Source organism: Stegodyphus dumicola, chromosome 12, assembly GCF_044657685.1.
Source record: "Stegodyphus dumicola isolate Sdum_Otavi_A_Nest chromosome 12, ASM4465768v1".
NCBI lineage: Eukaryota > Metazoa > Arthropoda > Arachnida > Araneae > Eresidae > Stegodyphus > Stegodyphus dumicola.
Genome location: NC_140779.1, coordinates 6,903,145 through 6,920,540, shown reverse-complemented (window position 1 = coordinate 6,920,540; position 17,396 = coordinate 6,903,145).

Below are 17,396 nucleotides of genomic sequence, written 5' to 3'. Positions count from 1 at the left end.
AAGGAGACTTTATAAACACCTTGTGTTTAAATTTTTTGTAATGTAAGGATTATGTTAATTTTATTCAGAGTTAAATAAATTTTGAGTTAAAGTTCCTTTCCTATCGATTCTTAACTTCAACTTACCACTTCCGGCCAGAACGTAGTTTTAGAATCACATCTGAATACATAATGATGAAGAGCGGTATATAACCGCGAAGTTCTTCGGTCTTAGGAAGAGAGATACTAGGTATTCCGGCTGCATGCGTCCGCCTTTTTAGGCTACTCTCTCGTAAGCTATTATCACGCTAGGCCGTACTTTAGGCCCTTGATAGCTTTGCAGTCTATTAACGTTAAGGGGCCAACTCTGTTAGAATTTTGACAGCTTCGGCTATAACTCTTTAGTTGAGATTAGTTTAGGTTAATTCTTAATATCTTAAGTTCAAACCGAAGTGTCGGCTTTATTGTACACTTTAAGACGGAGTTTTGTTATAGTTGGAATAATAAAGGGTTAGTTTACCTTTCTATCAGTTCTTAAGATTCTTCGCTTCCAACAGTAACTTAGAATTACAAAGTGAGGAACTCTACAGTAATATCACAACACATTTAAATAGCTAAGAAACTTCTCCAATATCTGAGAACCAATTTTCTATGTAATATGTTTCTTTTAAAATATTTAATATGAAAACTCGCATTTTTAAGATTTTATATCATGAAATTCTAACATTGTGGTAGTCGGCAATAAAAAAATTACAGTTCTGATGAAAACAATAAACAAAATATGTAGTGTAGAAATTAAAGAACCTATAATCTTCATGACTTTTGATAATAATATTCTTGGGCGAATTGACAGATTCTAATTATTTATAATTTCGGGAACATTATTCGTTTTTACTACCATAATCTTCTTAAACGGTTTGAACAATATTAAAATATATTTCGTGGTTCAGATAGAGAAATATATTATACCTCAGGAGATGATTACAATAAACAACTTGCTTTAAAATTTAACATCGATTTTCCCAGTATTTCCCCATATCTTTCATCTCTAGGATTATAAACACATTAAATTTAATAAGGGTCTATTCTCGGATGTACCAGATTAGGAATCTTCCTAACTTCAGAGATAACATCTGGGTCACGGCCAGCCTTTGAAGCTGTTATTGTGCGAATTTCAGATGGGAGCTTAATTGGTCTTCATCCACTTAATAAACTATGATTAATGAAAAGGAAAACGCAGACACCTAGAATAATTAAGAAAGAGATGGTTGTCGTTAATCATTCATCGAAAAAACATTTTGCATAAATGTCATAGAAAGGAATTTTTGCACATATATCTTCCGTTTTTAGGGCAAAACTTTTTGGTGTGCCTGTCACTCAGAGTTAGTGCTCTGCAAAAGAATGTTTTAGCTGCCTAACTGATCCAGAAATAAAATTGCAGAATTATTCAGAAAAGAAATTAAAACTCTAAAGGGTTTGATCTTGCTGAGAGTGGCGAATGAGGAAATCATTGAAACAGGTTGGAAAAGAAATTAAAACTAAGATTATGATTTCGATTGAGGACTAGGAAGAGCAACTTGAGATTAATCTAAAGCTGAAAGAGGAAACCATTTAATTGATAAGTGTGTGTTTTTAATTATGGCAAAGCACACGAGGGCTATCTGCCTAAGGGGAGGGATGCCTTCGTGGAGGACTTTCTAAAGGAAACTGGCTTGTATACACGTTACACATGGGGAAAACCACGAAAACGCCCATGCAGCCAGCCCGTTCGCGGGATCCGAACCTCGGACCGAACTACCAGTGTTCAGCGCCTTTAACGCTCGGCCGCTGGTGGGCCCCATTTAATTGATAAACAAGCATAGAACTTGAACACATCTCTAAATGAAATTTCGATTCGAACTCAAAACATTAGTAATTTTAGACATTTTAAAACACGAAAACTTAGATTTGACAGTTTAACTTATCAAAGGTGCCTTACTATTGATTAAATAATTAGAACTAAATTATGAATATAATTCAGCTGTAAATCACTAGGTCTATCGAGGCATGAACTCAGTAGACTTCAACTATTATTCAGCACACGTACAAGGGTTTCCCTTAGCATAAATAACCAATTATTCAGATTTCTGTTATTTTTTCTGAACTCCTCAATTTCCCCTCGCATTTCCTCGCCAGGACGCAAATTTAAAGTTAAGCGAACTGAGTATTTAAAGGAGTGGATCTTGGAGTTTATTCAGAGCGTGTTTTCGCTAGCCATCGCACGTTTCGATTCACCTTGCCGATACGCCTTTCGGCCATTTTTATAAATATCCCGCCTGTCAGGTTGTCGCGTCAACCTAATTAAGCCCTATCTTAAAGTGCTATTCCAGCACTGCCCTTTCAGACTTGGAATTATTCTGTTACAAATTTTTAGTTTCCACTGCAAATTGTCGGAGTTATTGTAAATCACCACTTACGTGCCTTTCTGTTACTGGTTGAAAAATAGTAAAGTGGTATTTCCACCCTTCGTCTGTGCTGGTATTATTTCACGCCTGTGGGAGAAGTAGTCAGGTTCATTAATACGATCTAGTTTAGTTTATGTGGCCAAAGAGAGTCAGATCCTATAGACTTATTCTAACCACTCCACACTGGTTTGGTTAGTGTGGCGACCTGCCTACTACAACTCAGCGCGACCAGTCTGGTAACCCACAGCAACAAAAAACAAAATAATGTTTATTCTATTAAAGAACGGTCTGTTTTTGTTATCATATTTGCTTGTCCAGCTACGCTCTATTTATTATTGTTCAAAACGGCTTATTATACAAATTAAATTATTATCTTAAAAGCAGCGATCTGTCTCAAAAATTGTACTACCATAGTTAGGTTAGGTTAGGTTAGGTATGAGTATAGGGGCTACCTACTATTTACCCTGAGTAATTAGGTATAGGCCCCTTGCACTAGCTATCTAGAGTAGCAAAGGCTTCCTGGGGCCCACAGTATCATTCTGGTGCCGAAGTGCTCCTGTTGCCTGGTGCAACCGACATTGCAAGCTCTGCCACCAGTTGTCCATTCATGACCACAGATTTAGTTTGGCTGGTGGAGTATTTAACCCTTTCCGGCACGCTACCTTTTAAAGTCGGAGTTTTGATATTAAAAAAAAAAAGTAGTCAGTCTAATTACGCCTAGAGGAGTACACAAGTAAAATTTTGTGAATATAGCACTCATCGTTTTAATTCTGTGGGTGTGCCCAAAGTGGCACACTGATTGAATAGAGCTTCAAAACGTGTGTTGAAACGAGCATTGCTGTCAATGAACTGACCGATGAGTTGCGGAGAAACAAAGAATACAGGCTCTCATTTGTCCTAGATTATCGGTGAGCCCGGTTTGGATACACCTAGGGTTCGCCGTTTGATTTTAGGCAAGATTTCAAGGTAAAAATTTAAAACTAATATAGAATAAGGAGATTAGCGTACAGCCAAAAAAACAACATAGAAATTTCTTTTCAAACAATTCCTTTTATACCCTAAAAAAGATCTCTAAGATTTCTTTGAAAAATGAGGGTTTTAAAAAACTAAACATGGCTAAAATATATGAACTGGTTTGTGTTGAGCTGCCATCTACTATAAATAAAAAAGGTTCAGAGTAACCTATAGTAACCTATAAATCCTTTTTTATTCAATTTTTCTGTGCGTATAGAAGGAAATTTTTAGGTATGTGCTGACCGGACATATAGGTACACTGTGTAAAAATAAACGGGGCAGCTCTATACCTCCCGTTCTACTGCGCGGACTGACAAAATTCAAATTGCGTTTTTCATGTCTCAAAAGCGCGGCTTAGGGTATATATTAGATTTATACATAGCATTATTCTAACATAGGTATTTTGAAACAAAATCATAATAATAAATTCTAAAATTACATATGAAATTTTCCCCATATTTCAATTCTACGGTTCAAATTATGCCTAGATTTTATTTATATATTTATTTACCATCAGATGAGACCAGCTTTTACGCACAACTGATGGAATCACCTACCAACTGTGTTGTTATATAAAATATAGTAAAATTTTAGAATTTTGATAATTACATAATAAAATTAAATATCAAGAAATAAATATATAAATAATACAATAAATAATAAACATAAACAGATACAATAAATAAAAGTTAAAAATTTAGAATAAGATAAATACAGTGTTGTTATATATGAAGTCAATAAAGTAGAATTTTGAGAATTATATAACAGAAATTTAAAAAATTAAATATATAAATACATAATACCTAAATAAATATGTAAGTAAATGAAACATAAATACCTAATTAATGTAAATTATGCCCAGATATTAAATTTTGGAATTTTTGGTGACAATTTTTTTTTTCCGAAAACTAAAAATTTATCTTGGCACATTTTTTTTTCAGTTTGTGCCGAGAATGATTAAGTTAGAGAAATTTTTGATTTATACTAACCTACTTACTTTCCTTTTCTTTTATTGATGCGCGAACGGAAAAAGGATCCATCTTTTATTGTTTCAAATAATTTTAACAAAGTGCGTAAACCCCATTTTCGTTATTATGACTTATATTAAATATGAAAAATTCCAAAACACGCCAAAATGTAAGTTCAAGTATACTTTAGGACACTTTAAATAAAAAGATTTATTTTTTCCAGGTATGCTTATAACAATACATCTACTTCAAGGTGATGCTAAAACTTTTATAGGTTATAATACAAAATTTTTGAAATATTTATATAAAATATTTAAAAATACGAATTTTAAAAATAAATCATAAAAAATGGCGAATTTTATTTGGAATGAAAGTAAAATTCGAATTCTGGAGGAAGAAATAAAATAAGTTTAATAAAAAAGAGATATTAATAAATATATATCAAATTCAATTAACACTGAGAAGCTAAAATTTTGAGAGCTAATGTTTTTAAAAATTACTCGTGCGATTTTTACAGAACTTCAACTCGAATCATGCAGTTTAGCATGATTCGAGTCGCAGAATCAAAATATGGAAAAATATTGGTATGACATTTCAGAAAAAGTCAGATTTTGTGTCAACATATCTGCATTGGAACAATCCTACCTATAAATCTGATACATATCCTAAGTCGTGCTTTCAGGACACGAAATACGCAAGTTGAATTTTTTTAATCGGCCTAGTAAACGGGAGATATAGACCTGTCCCCCCTTTGTTTTGCGCAGTTTCTAAACTCGTGTGCAAAATTCTGGTAATTATTTTATTTTTAAGAAATGCATTGAAGCAAAGGTACTAATTATGCCTCCGAAGGATTACGCAAATATTAAGAGTCCAGTACTTAAGTTACACCTGCGTGTCTGCGGAGCTGGCATTATAGAGAGGACATAAGAGCATGAGGTGCTTTTGACGATTTGCCTTCTCGGGCTCCTTCACGACTCGCAATTCTCGCCAAGTTGGTTGGTTGATTTTTTAATCGCACAAAACCTCGAGGGTTATTAGGCGCCAGACGAATGGTGAAAAAATTCAAGATGCAAAACACACTGCATCAAGTGAATTGATGAAATGGACCCGAGATGCTGATGAAGGCATGGAGAAATAACTTGAAATGTCCAGGCACTCTAGCAAACAGGTAGATCAGGATAAAAGTGAAATAACTTCAAATCATATGGTAAAAAGGGATGTCATTTAAAAAACTTAACAATTCTCGCAAGAGTCGGGTAAATGTCATAAGGTAACAGGTAAGATGAATAGCCACGAACGTATGGATGACGGTATGAAATGGAAAACTGTCGGTAGATTGTAGGAAAACGAATCATAAGCGCAGGTGGCCACAGACCCTTCGTGTGGTCTGCAGGTTGTGGAAACAACTTAGGACACTGGAATTCATATTGAAAAGAATAGGACAAAGTCGACCACGATCCATAATGACAAATGACGATTGTCAATTTCAGCGTGGCGAACCAGGACTGTTACAGCTTCACAGCAATCACCTGAGCTGTATGCTGCTACTGGACCCCAGGTTTCGTTATATAATGTTGCCCAAAAGCTTCATAAAACAGGACTGTATCCCAGGAAGCCCTCTGTTTGCGTCCCGGAGTACACAAGACGACGCGCTTAGCATGCTGCAGACAATATACGCCTTGAAGCAGACCACGAGTTTTACAGATGAATAAAGATTCAGCTTGGACACTGATTCCGGCTTATCTCTATCTAAGGGGGGGATTCTGGAACGCATTACATATCATCCCTCCTAACGGAAAATATCATAAGTGTAGTGAAGGTGTATTGGGCACACATTATGTTATACAGACGCATACCCCTGCGTGCATTTGAAAAAGACTCCTGACTTTTATGAGGTATATACAAAGTGCATCGGAACATGCGACGGAGGACGTGGGCACCACCCCTCTACCAATACGGTTAATCCGGTATAGTACCACGTCCACCATTATCTATATAACCATACGCAGTCATTGTGCTAATACACTAAGACATAAAAATACATACAAATTTGATACTTAATACTGTGTTAGAGCTAATTGATGCTTGACATAAGATAATACATTGCGGTTGTAGTATTTTGTTACTTAACAAGTAACCATTTTTACCATCGAAGCGGCAACGCCACACCCGCACGATGCAAACGCCGCTCAATAACGCAAGAAACTGCTCACAACCAGAACCCCAAATGCCCCACCAGCCACCACATGCATGAAAAACCTGCAACCAAAAGACTGTACTCAAACCATCCATCTCCTCAAACTAAACACAAAATCTAAGCTTCACCAAGATCATCCGCCGCTCCGCCAAATACTGCAAAACATGTTACAGTAATTTTATAAGACTGTAACGCATTTTGCAGTACTCAACAAAACAACAGACGACCCCCCCCAGCAAAACACAAATTTCACCCACAGAGACAGACAATTCGAATACAGTCCCCCAGCTACAAATCCTTCATGCATCCACCAGCGGTGCATTGGAACAGCGGTAACAAACTTTCAGGAGAGATAGAATACACCTAAGACGATGGGAAATCACATAGGAATGCATGGTTGGAAACGCTTTCCTCTCGCTGTAGTGACGACACACAATTTAAGAAAATGAAACGGGGTGAGAAAACATGTATATTATTCGGAGTAGAAGAAAAACAAACATAAATACAACATAAAGAAACAGCGATCTCTATTAAAGAAGATGCTTAAAATTACGACCCGGATAGGATGCAGGAACCGTGCGTCATGCATCTTCCATGCGCCGGTGACGTGAGGCCTGCATCACAGTCCGGGGTCTTAATTTCGAACACCTTCTTTAATAACGATCGTTGTTTGTTTTTGTTCTCATTTGTAGGTTTCTAAACAATAATAAAATATATTCTATCTCATTTTTTGCGTTTTGTGTCGTCGCTACCGCGCCAAGAAAGCGTTTCCAACCTACAATGCTACGTGATTTCCCATCGCCTAGATCTACTCTAGCTCTCCTGAAAGTTAACCTTTTGAAGACGGGATGGCCATTATAGTGGCCATAGAGTCCTCTCTTTGAAAAGACGGGGTTGTCCACTTTAGTAGCCATGTCTTTTTCCCCCATTTTGCAAGCTGAAAAGTGGGGTGAAATGTCAAATTTGACGTCCCTGTGGTTTTAACCACTTATCTCTTTTAAAAGTCTTTCTTTTGCGACATAGATGCACCCCTCTGAGAATCCATTAAACTACACACAAGAATCTTTGTTGCAAGTAGGAGGTGATTTCTTAAAAAGGGGGGAAAGCATTCGGTTCAAGATTTCCCGTCCTTTGATAGCTTTTGCTGCTAGAAAACCCCCGGCCTCAAAAGGTTAACCAACGTTGTATTGATACACCCTGTAGAGGAGTTTTTACAGCCCCGTTCGACGTTTCGAGGTGGCAGTTGATTCTGGGTTCCTGTTAATGAATGACAACGCTTTCCACACACGACACACTTCCACACATTTCCCGTGTTAAATCTTGTAATGTATCAGATAAAATGAGTTATTACAAACCTGTGGATGATGGAATGAGTTGAGGAACTAACGTAGATTAGACGTAAGCCAATCGTATGCGTAGGTGGCTACAAATCTCAATGTAACGCCTAGTTACATATGCAATATTTGGAAACAGTTTCAGGACACTGGATCCACATCGAAAAGACACAGACGAGGTCGACCACGATTCGCATTGACGAACTTTATTTGTCACTTTCAGCACGGCGACACGGGTCTGCTTCAGCTACACAGATTTCATCTGAGCTCTTTGCTATCACTGGTACCCGAGTTTCACGGTTCTACAGTTACTCGAAGACATATTGTTTTACAATTTTTTTTTTTTTTTTTTTTTTTTTTTTTGTAGTGTGTGTTCGTTGGTTTGCTAGTCTTTTCTGCTTGTTTACTACCAGTTTCATTTCTAGTTTCCTATACACTTGAGCAATGGTCCGAAAACGCTGAAGAGCTGCCAGGTGTTCTTTGTCAGTAAATATTTTTTCCTTTAACAAAATGTAAACAATACTTCTGTGAGGTGATTAGATAAGCGTAGCTTCTCAAACATTTTTGTTTTATTTAGGAAAATTTCACGATAAATATAAATATTAAATAGGATTTCCATAAAAGTAAATAAAAAAATTATGATTAATGGCTGCATACTATTTTGAACATTAATCATTCTCTATTTTGTGTATAATTTCTTTTAATGCTTTTCCCCATTGTTTTTTTTTTCTTCTAATGCTCAAATTTTATTATTTAAAATAACGCGCAAATGTTTATGCTTGTCCTAATTAAATTTAATGTTCACCAAAATGCATTATTTTAAATGCGAGACTAATGATAATAGCATATAAAAGACACAAGATGCAGAACATAAAGAGAGTGTTTCCCTCCACATCCATCTGAGATGTGTGTGGTGTATCCTACAGCAGTTACTTAAAATGTAAAAAGCTAGGTAAAGGCCCTTATGCAGATTTATTATCTCAGTAGACGTCGAATTAAACTGGGGATATATAAGGTTAAATTCAGACTTTGCTTAAAATAAATATAGTTTCACTTTCTCAACCGAGAGACAAATTTTTATCCCACATTTTACTCTGATGCCGAAAACTAAATTCTTATAACAGAAAAAATTAATTTTTGTGCCTTCAGCTGACGTATAAAACTAATGAGCACAAATTAACGTCCTTTTTGGGTGAAATGACAAAAGGTACAGAAAGCCAACTTATCTACAATTCTATTCTGGCACCTAAACTTTCATGGGCTAATTATCTAATATTATCACGAGCTAATTACCTAATAATATCATGGCTTAATTATCTAATATTATCATAGCTTAATTTCGTGGGTTAATTACCTAATATTATCATGGGATAATTACCTAATATTATCATAGACTAATTACCTAATAATTTTATGGGCTAATTACCTAATAATATCATGACTTAATTATCTAATATTATCATGGCTTAATTACTTAATATTATCATGGGCAAATTACCTAATATTTTCATGGGCTAATTAACTCATAATTTCATGGGCTAATTACCTAATAATTTCATGGGTTAATTACCTAATATTATCATGGGATAATTACCTAATATTATCATAGACTAATTACCTAATAATTTCATGGGCTAATTACCTAATGATTTCATGGGCTATTCAGCCCTGAAACAGAAATTGACCAAACTGAAAAAAAATTGTGTTCTCGAAGGATACAACCAAAGGCGTTCTTGTAAGGTGTGGTATGGTGGAAGTGGAGAACGGTGGGAGACTCCGAGGCTACCACCCTGGAGTGCTCTCCTTCAAAATTGGGGTAGAAATCCAACCTCCTCAAAGGTTCTCACAACCGTTCTTCCATGAAATTAAAGGACAAAACAACAACAACCGCATTTAAAACGGCATCATTTGCATAGTCTGGCGAAGTAGATGAAATGGAGTATAAGTCAGATTTTAACATACTTTTTTTAACATACAGTGTCTCACAAAAGTGATGGGACACTTGTGCTTTACAAAAGGAAACTGTAGTAAAATAAATAAAAAAAAAACGTGTAAAATTTTTTGGGTGTGTTTCATACTTAAATTTAGTAACAATTATTACATAATATACATTTTCTCAAAATATTAAAATAAAAATTTAATAAAAATACAATTGTTTAGAACGGAGCAAAAAATGGCTCACGTAAGTGATGGGACACTTAATTTTCCATCAAATATTTATCCAAAAATTTTCCTTTTTAAAAGGTTTTAATATTTTGTTGGATATCCTTTTACTTTTAAAACATAATTTGATCTTCTTGGGATGGTTTCAACTAATTTTTTTTGTGATTTCTGCAGTGATTTTACCCCATTCTTCTTGAAGCACCGATTTTAATTGTTGCTTTGAAGAAATGGTGTGTTTGCGAATTCTTGATTCCAATTCTTGCCAAATATTCTTTATGGGATTTAAGTCTGGAGATTGTGGTGGTGTTTTTATTATTTCAGGACAGTTATGTAGAAGCCAGAGTCTAACGTTCAAAGCAGTGTGCTTGGGGTCATTGTCCTGGTAGAATTTAAAATCGTTATGAAGGTTCAATTTTCGTGCTGAAGATTTCAAATTCTGATTTAAAATGCCAATGTACTTGTACCGATCCATTATACTGTCAATAAAAACAAGATTACCAACTCCAGCGGACGACATACACCCCCACACCATAACTTCTCCTCCACCATGTTTTACTGTTGGCACCAAGTTCTGTTTGCGAAATTCTTCCCTGGGTTTTCTCCACACCAAGATTCTACCGTCAGAACCAAATATATTAAATTTACTCTCATCAGCAAATATAACTTCATTCCAGTAATCAGAATTCTTATTTATGTTGGATTTTGCGAAAGCCGGTCTGAGTTTTCTATTCTTTTCACTTACGAAGAATTTTTTCCCGGCTGCTCTACCGTGATATCCAGCAAATCGAATTACTCTTCTAATAGTCTCAGGATTAACAATTACTCCATATAATGCTTGTAAATCAGCAGCAACTTTAGGAGCACTCATTCTTGGATATTTTTTTAATATTTCGAACGATAATTCGCTTCATTTCATTGGATAGCTTTGATGGTCGGCCAGATCTTCTTTTGTCCTGAATCATATGATTCTTTTTATATCGTTTAATGATATTGAAAACTGTTGAATGACTCAAATTAACTGTTTCAGCAGTTTTTCTAATAGATTTTCCACATTCAATATGCAAATTAATAACTAATTTTCGAATTTCAGGCAAGGTTTCTTTTGGTTTAGCATTCATGACTGCACAGAGTTAAAAGACACTAAAATTGCAAAACAAACTGGAGTGAAATACTCCAGACGATTTTATAAATTATTGCCAATTGCTTTTGAGTAAAAATAAATGGTGTCTAATGGTGTCCCATCACTTATGTGAGCCCTTTTTTGCTCCGTTCTAAACAATTGTATTTTTATTAAATTAATATTTTAATATTATGAGAAAATGTATGTTATATAATAAGTGTTACTAAATTTAAGTATGAAACACACCCACAAAAAATGTTTACATGTTCTTTTAATTTATTTTATTACAGTTTCCTTTTGTAAAGCACAAGTGTCCCATCACTTTTTTTTGAGACACTGTATATATAACAAAAACGTATTTCTTACTATGTATATTATAAAGTATTATAATTTTTTCTGCCTTTTTTCTGCATGCCTTCGTGGTGAAACGGTAGCACACTCGACGCGTATTCAACAAGTCCAGGTTCGTGTCTCGGGGAGAGCATTGTACATAGTTCACGTCTCCCGCGTCAAAATATCTTAATGAATCTGCATTATATTAACATACATGTAGTGAAAACGTGTTAATTAAACTAAACTATAAATCTGTTATGTGTCAGAACTTTCTAAGAACAGATCCGGGGTTTTAGAAAACTCTTTAAAATGTGTTAACTAGCATATTAAAGTAAGCGATGACGGGGTATTAGGGATACGATCTCCACATCCTGGTGGTGACGGATTATCGTGCACCAACCTTTAAGCTCGGGCGCCACTGTAGATTCATGGGGTTATTTTGAAGCAGAAGATGTGAAAAATGGGTATTTTTCTCACCGGGACTTAAACCCTGAATCTCTCGAATACGCTTCGAATATGCTTCCAATTACACTGTAAGGATCCTAAGTTTTACTAACGTTTATTTCATTTTAAATCTTTACTATCACTTCTTATTTTCTACTTCCGTCCAGAATTAAAAGCTTTAACTTATTTATGCAAATTTGTCTTGCTAACGCCAAGTACTTAAGTTGTGGCTTTTTGCCAAGAAAGAGAGAGGGAGGAGTTATTAGAAGCAAGCCGCCTGCCATAGTAGCTTTACTCGGTTGCTGGTTGCCTTCAAGGCCAGAGGTTTAGTCCTCTTGATAATTTCAAACGTATCGTAGTTTTAGCAGCTCTCTGTACTACATACGGATTTTGTTAAATAACGGCCAATCTTGAAGTTAGGCACTTGTATATTAAACCAAAGTTAGTTTTAGTTAGTATTTTTATATTCTTACGTTCAGACCACAAGTGGTTGGTCTCTGTATTCCAAAGTTCCGGAAAGCTCTGTAAAGATAGAAAAATAAAGGGTTTCGTATACCCTTCCTGTGTGTATTGTCTACTTCACAATTTATTGAACACAGCTTGAGTAAGCTCCCTGTTCCGAGTCAGGACAGTTCATGTTTCCAAAGCAAGTAAAGAGGAATACAAGTCCTGATAGCACCACGAACACATGCCAACAGGAGAGAGAAAATAACTTACAACATTTTCAACAATTTGTATTATATTCCTTACAAAAACTGAAACATTTACACCAAAGCATTGATGTGCTATAAATTTACATAATCTGTAAAATATGAGGTGCAAAACATATTATAACATAAACATAAAATATGCAAAACATATTTTTTCTGATCAAATGAAGTAAAATTACCCCTCTTCTTTTTATAAAACATTCATGTCGATTTAATAGTTTAACGCTGAAGAAAAATAAAGTTTTATTTAACCCTAAAAGCAGTCGATTGCGGACGCTCAGTTTATATTAATAGCTATTAAAGAAGTAATTTACTTCTATTTAATGATGTTCATTCTACGTGACTTGCATTCGTACTATTAATCAATGCAAAGGCGTGAAACATTACAAGCGGTTTTCTATTTCATGTCTTTACCCCAAAGAGCGTTAGCCCAGAAGAGCTATTACCTTCGATTTGGCATTTTATGGCTTTTCACTTTTCAAATTGTTGCCAGCAAATATTATCGCCCTGGATTATATTTAAAGAAATTAAGTAATGAAGAATCTGCATAAGTGTATGCATGTTTCTCGCATCCTGAAAAAACAACGGTACCTAGAGCCATCCAGTTTTGAATAACGTACGTCTCCACCCGAATATGGGTATCTAGAAGCACTAATTTGGAACCTGTTTTATTATCTATTTCATATTTTGTAAAGCATTTATGAATTTTTGATTAAGAAACTCAACGATTTCAAAGCGAGCAATGGCAACACTGTACGGGAAGAAAAAACATTTTTATCTCCGGCGTGCGAGACTGTGTATTGGAAATTCTAAAGATGTGCTGTTTTTAAATTATTTTGCGATGTTGCTGTTGAATTGAATTTTATGTGGTATAAGTCCGAAAAGCATGATATTTAAAAAATAAAGCTAAACATACAAAACGTTAAAAATAATCGAATCGAATAAAATCTAAAAGCTTTCAGATTTTCTTTTTTGTATTTTTTTTTTTTTTTTTTTTTTAGATAAAATAATCGATAATTAAATTACATCATTCTTGGGACATACATTTATACACTTATTTTAATTATATTGGTCATGATTTTCAGTTTTAATTTCTTAAAATAATTTTCCTCAAACACCAAAACAAATTCAATTCATATAAATTATAGATAGCATTTTTTTTTTGTAGGATACCAATAAAGTATTCGTTTAAAGAAATCTATTGTAAAATATTTCAAAACTTAAACAAAGAGATTAACTGAAATACTTAAAACAGCATTATTGAGCTCTTTAAAAAACAAGGAAACGTGCAACAAAGAGAGGGGGAATAAATATGTACTTTATGTAATTTTATTCAAGAACATTATGCTTAAAATAAAGCTGGAAATATTGAAATGAATTTTTGGTTTAAGAATTCGCCCAAATCCTTTTTTCCTCATTCACCTGGACCTCACAAAAATTGGCTTTAGGGATTTAACAAAAATTTTCAGAAAAATATATATACGCTCAAACAGCTTTCACTTTTTTCTCTTTTGTAGAATGCAAGGCGAGAAGAAATACTGTTGAAAACAAGGACTGGAAAACTCCCCACGGGTGTTTTTAGAAGAAAAAAAAATAGAACCCCAACCAACTAGTGGAAGCTATAAGGGAAAGAAAAATTTTCGAAAAAATTTTATACCTTGCAAAGTCAAATCTGACGGAGATTGGAAATGTCACAAGGATGCGTTTGAAAAATTCCCGAGGTTTTGTTTGTGGATTTATTCTACATTTGGAATTTACTTCGACCTGCTTCCTCGAGATTATAACCGAAGCTATTCAATCAAATCAGTCGTAACTCCAGAAAATTTCGCCATTTTGATTTCTTTTTAGAGCTTTTAAGAATTTCGAGCTTTTAAAAGCTTTTCTGCCTGAATAGTAGTTCATACGAATTTTGAACAGAAGTGAATTTTTAAACTCTAAGTTAAATTAGTTTTTCAGATTATAAAGGTCCAACATTAAAAGAAAATGCTCCATTAAAAAAGAAACACAATCTAGTTTTGTATAATTTAAATAAAATCTAATTTTACCTTACAATGTTATTAAAATTATTAATATTAAGAAACTAATAAATATCACTTTACAATTTATAATTCATTTAATACTGGTAGAGCTTAGTAAATAAAATCTAATTTTACTTAACAATGCTATTAAAATTGGCAATATTAAGAAACTAATAAATAGTACATACTTTACAATTTATGGTTCATTTAATACTGATATAGTCTTAATAAATAAAACCTAATTTTTACCTAACAATGTTATTAAGGATATTAAGAAGCTAATAAATAGTACTTTACAATTTATGGTCTATTCAATACTGATATAGTAAATAAATCTAATTTTATCTAACATCGTTATTAAAATTGGTAATATTAAGAAACTAATAAATAGTGCATAGTTTGCAATTTATGGTTCATTTAATACTGATATAGTCTTAGTAAATAAAACCTAATTTTAATTAACAATGTTATTAAAATTATTAATACTAAGAAGCTAATAAATAGCACTTTACAATTTATGATTAATTTAATACTGTTAGAGTCTTAGTAAATAAAATCTAATTTTACTTAACAATGCTATTAAAATTGGTAATATTAAGAAACTAATAAATAGTACATGCTTTACAATTTATGGTTCATTTAATACTGATATAGTCTTAATAAATTAAAACCTAATTTTTACCTAACAATGTTATTAAAGATATTAAGAAGCTAATAAATAGTACTTTACAATTTATGGTCCATTCAATACTGATATAGTAAATAAATCTAATTTTACCTAACAACGTTATTAAAATTAGTAATATTAAGAAACTAATAAATAGTGCATACTTTGCAATTTATGGTTCATTTAATACTGATACAGACTTATATTACCTCACAATGCTATTAAAATTGGTTACATTAACAAACGAATAAATAGTACATAATTTACAATTTATGGTTCATTTTAATACTGATAGAGCCTTAGTTCAAAAATTCTAATTTTACCTAACAATTATATTAAAATTGGTAATATTAAAAAACTAATAAATAGTTCATACTTTACAATTTATGGTTCATTTAATACTGATATAGTCTTAATAAAAAAAACAATTTTTACCTAACAATGTTATTAAAAGTATTAAGAAGCTAATAAATAATACTTTGCAATTTATGGTCCATTTAATACTGATATCGTAAATACCTAACAATGCTATTAAAATTGGTAATATTAAGAAACCAATAAATAGTGTTATTTGCAATTTATGGTTCATTTAATACTGATATAGTCTTAATAAATAAAAACTAATTTTACCTCACAATGTTATTGAAATTGGTAATATTAGCAAACGAATAAATAGTACATACTTTATAATTTATAGTTCATTTAATACTGATAGATTCTAAGTACATAAATTCTAATTTTACCTGACAATTATATTAAAATTAGTAATATTAAGAAACTAATAAATAGTACATACTTTGCAATTTATGGTTCATTCAATACTCATATAGTCTTAGTAAATAAAACCTAATTTTACCTAACAATGCTACTAAAATTGGTAATATTAAGAAACTAATAAATAGTACATAAAATCCCATTATAACACCTCACTGGCATTTTGAGTTTTGCCATATATGCACATTTTCAATACCTCTTCGTTATACAGTTCTACGTAGATTTAATTGAATTTAAAGTACATTGCGGGAAAAAAAGGACAGTTCTCTATCTCCAATTCTACTAGGCAAATTGACGAAATTCAAACAACGTTTTCATGCCTCGAAAATGCGATTTAGGATATATGCATTAGATTTATATACAGCATCATTCTAACATAGGAATTTTGACACAAAATCGGTTTTTTTTTTTTTTTTTTTTTTGAAATGTCATACAACGTTTTTTTCCATATTTCTATTCTGCGACCCAAATCATCCCTAAATACTAAATTTTGTGAGAAATTGAAGAAGAAATTCAAAAATTTATCTTGGCGAATTTTTCCCAGGTTTCGCCAAGAAAATTTACTTCGTGAACTGCTTAATTTACAGCAACCTATTTTCCTTTCCTTTTTTCAACGTAGACGTGCTGGAAAAAAAACTATTGTTTATAATTTTAGCAAAGTGCGTAAACCACGTTTGACACCAACATTTATTATAGCTTAAAAACAAGACGCCAAATTTGAAAAATTTTCCAATATGAAAGTTCATGTATATCTTAGAAAATTCTGAATTAAAAAACTCTTAATTTTTTGCAGGTGGGCCTAGAAATATATCTACTTTAAGATGATGGTAAAAATTTTATAGGTTATGATTCAAAAATGTTTTCAACAAATTTATAAAAAATATTTTGAAATACAAATTTTAAAAATAAATAAAAACAAGTGCGAATTATATTTGGATTAAGCTTAAATTTCGAATTCTGAAGGAAGGAATCAAGTAAGTTTAATAAAAAAAACAGAGATTGACAAATATATATCAAATTCAATTAACATTGACGAGCTAAAATTTTGCCAGCTAATTTTTTCTTAAACTACTCGGGCGATTTTTACAAAATTTGGGAGTTTGGCATAATTTGAGTCGTAGAATCGAAATATGAAAACAAAAATTGGCATGTCATTTAAAAAAAAGTCCGATTTTGTGTGAAAATGCTTATGTTAGAACAACGCTATATATAGATCTAATATACATCTTAAT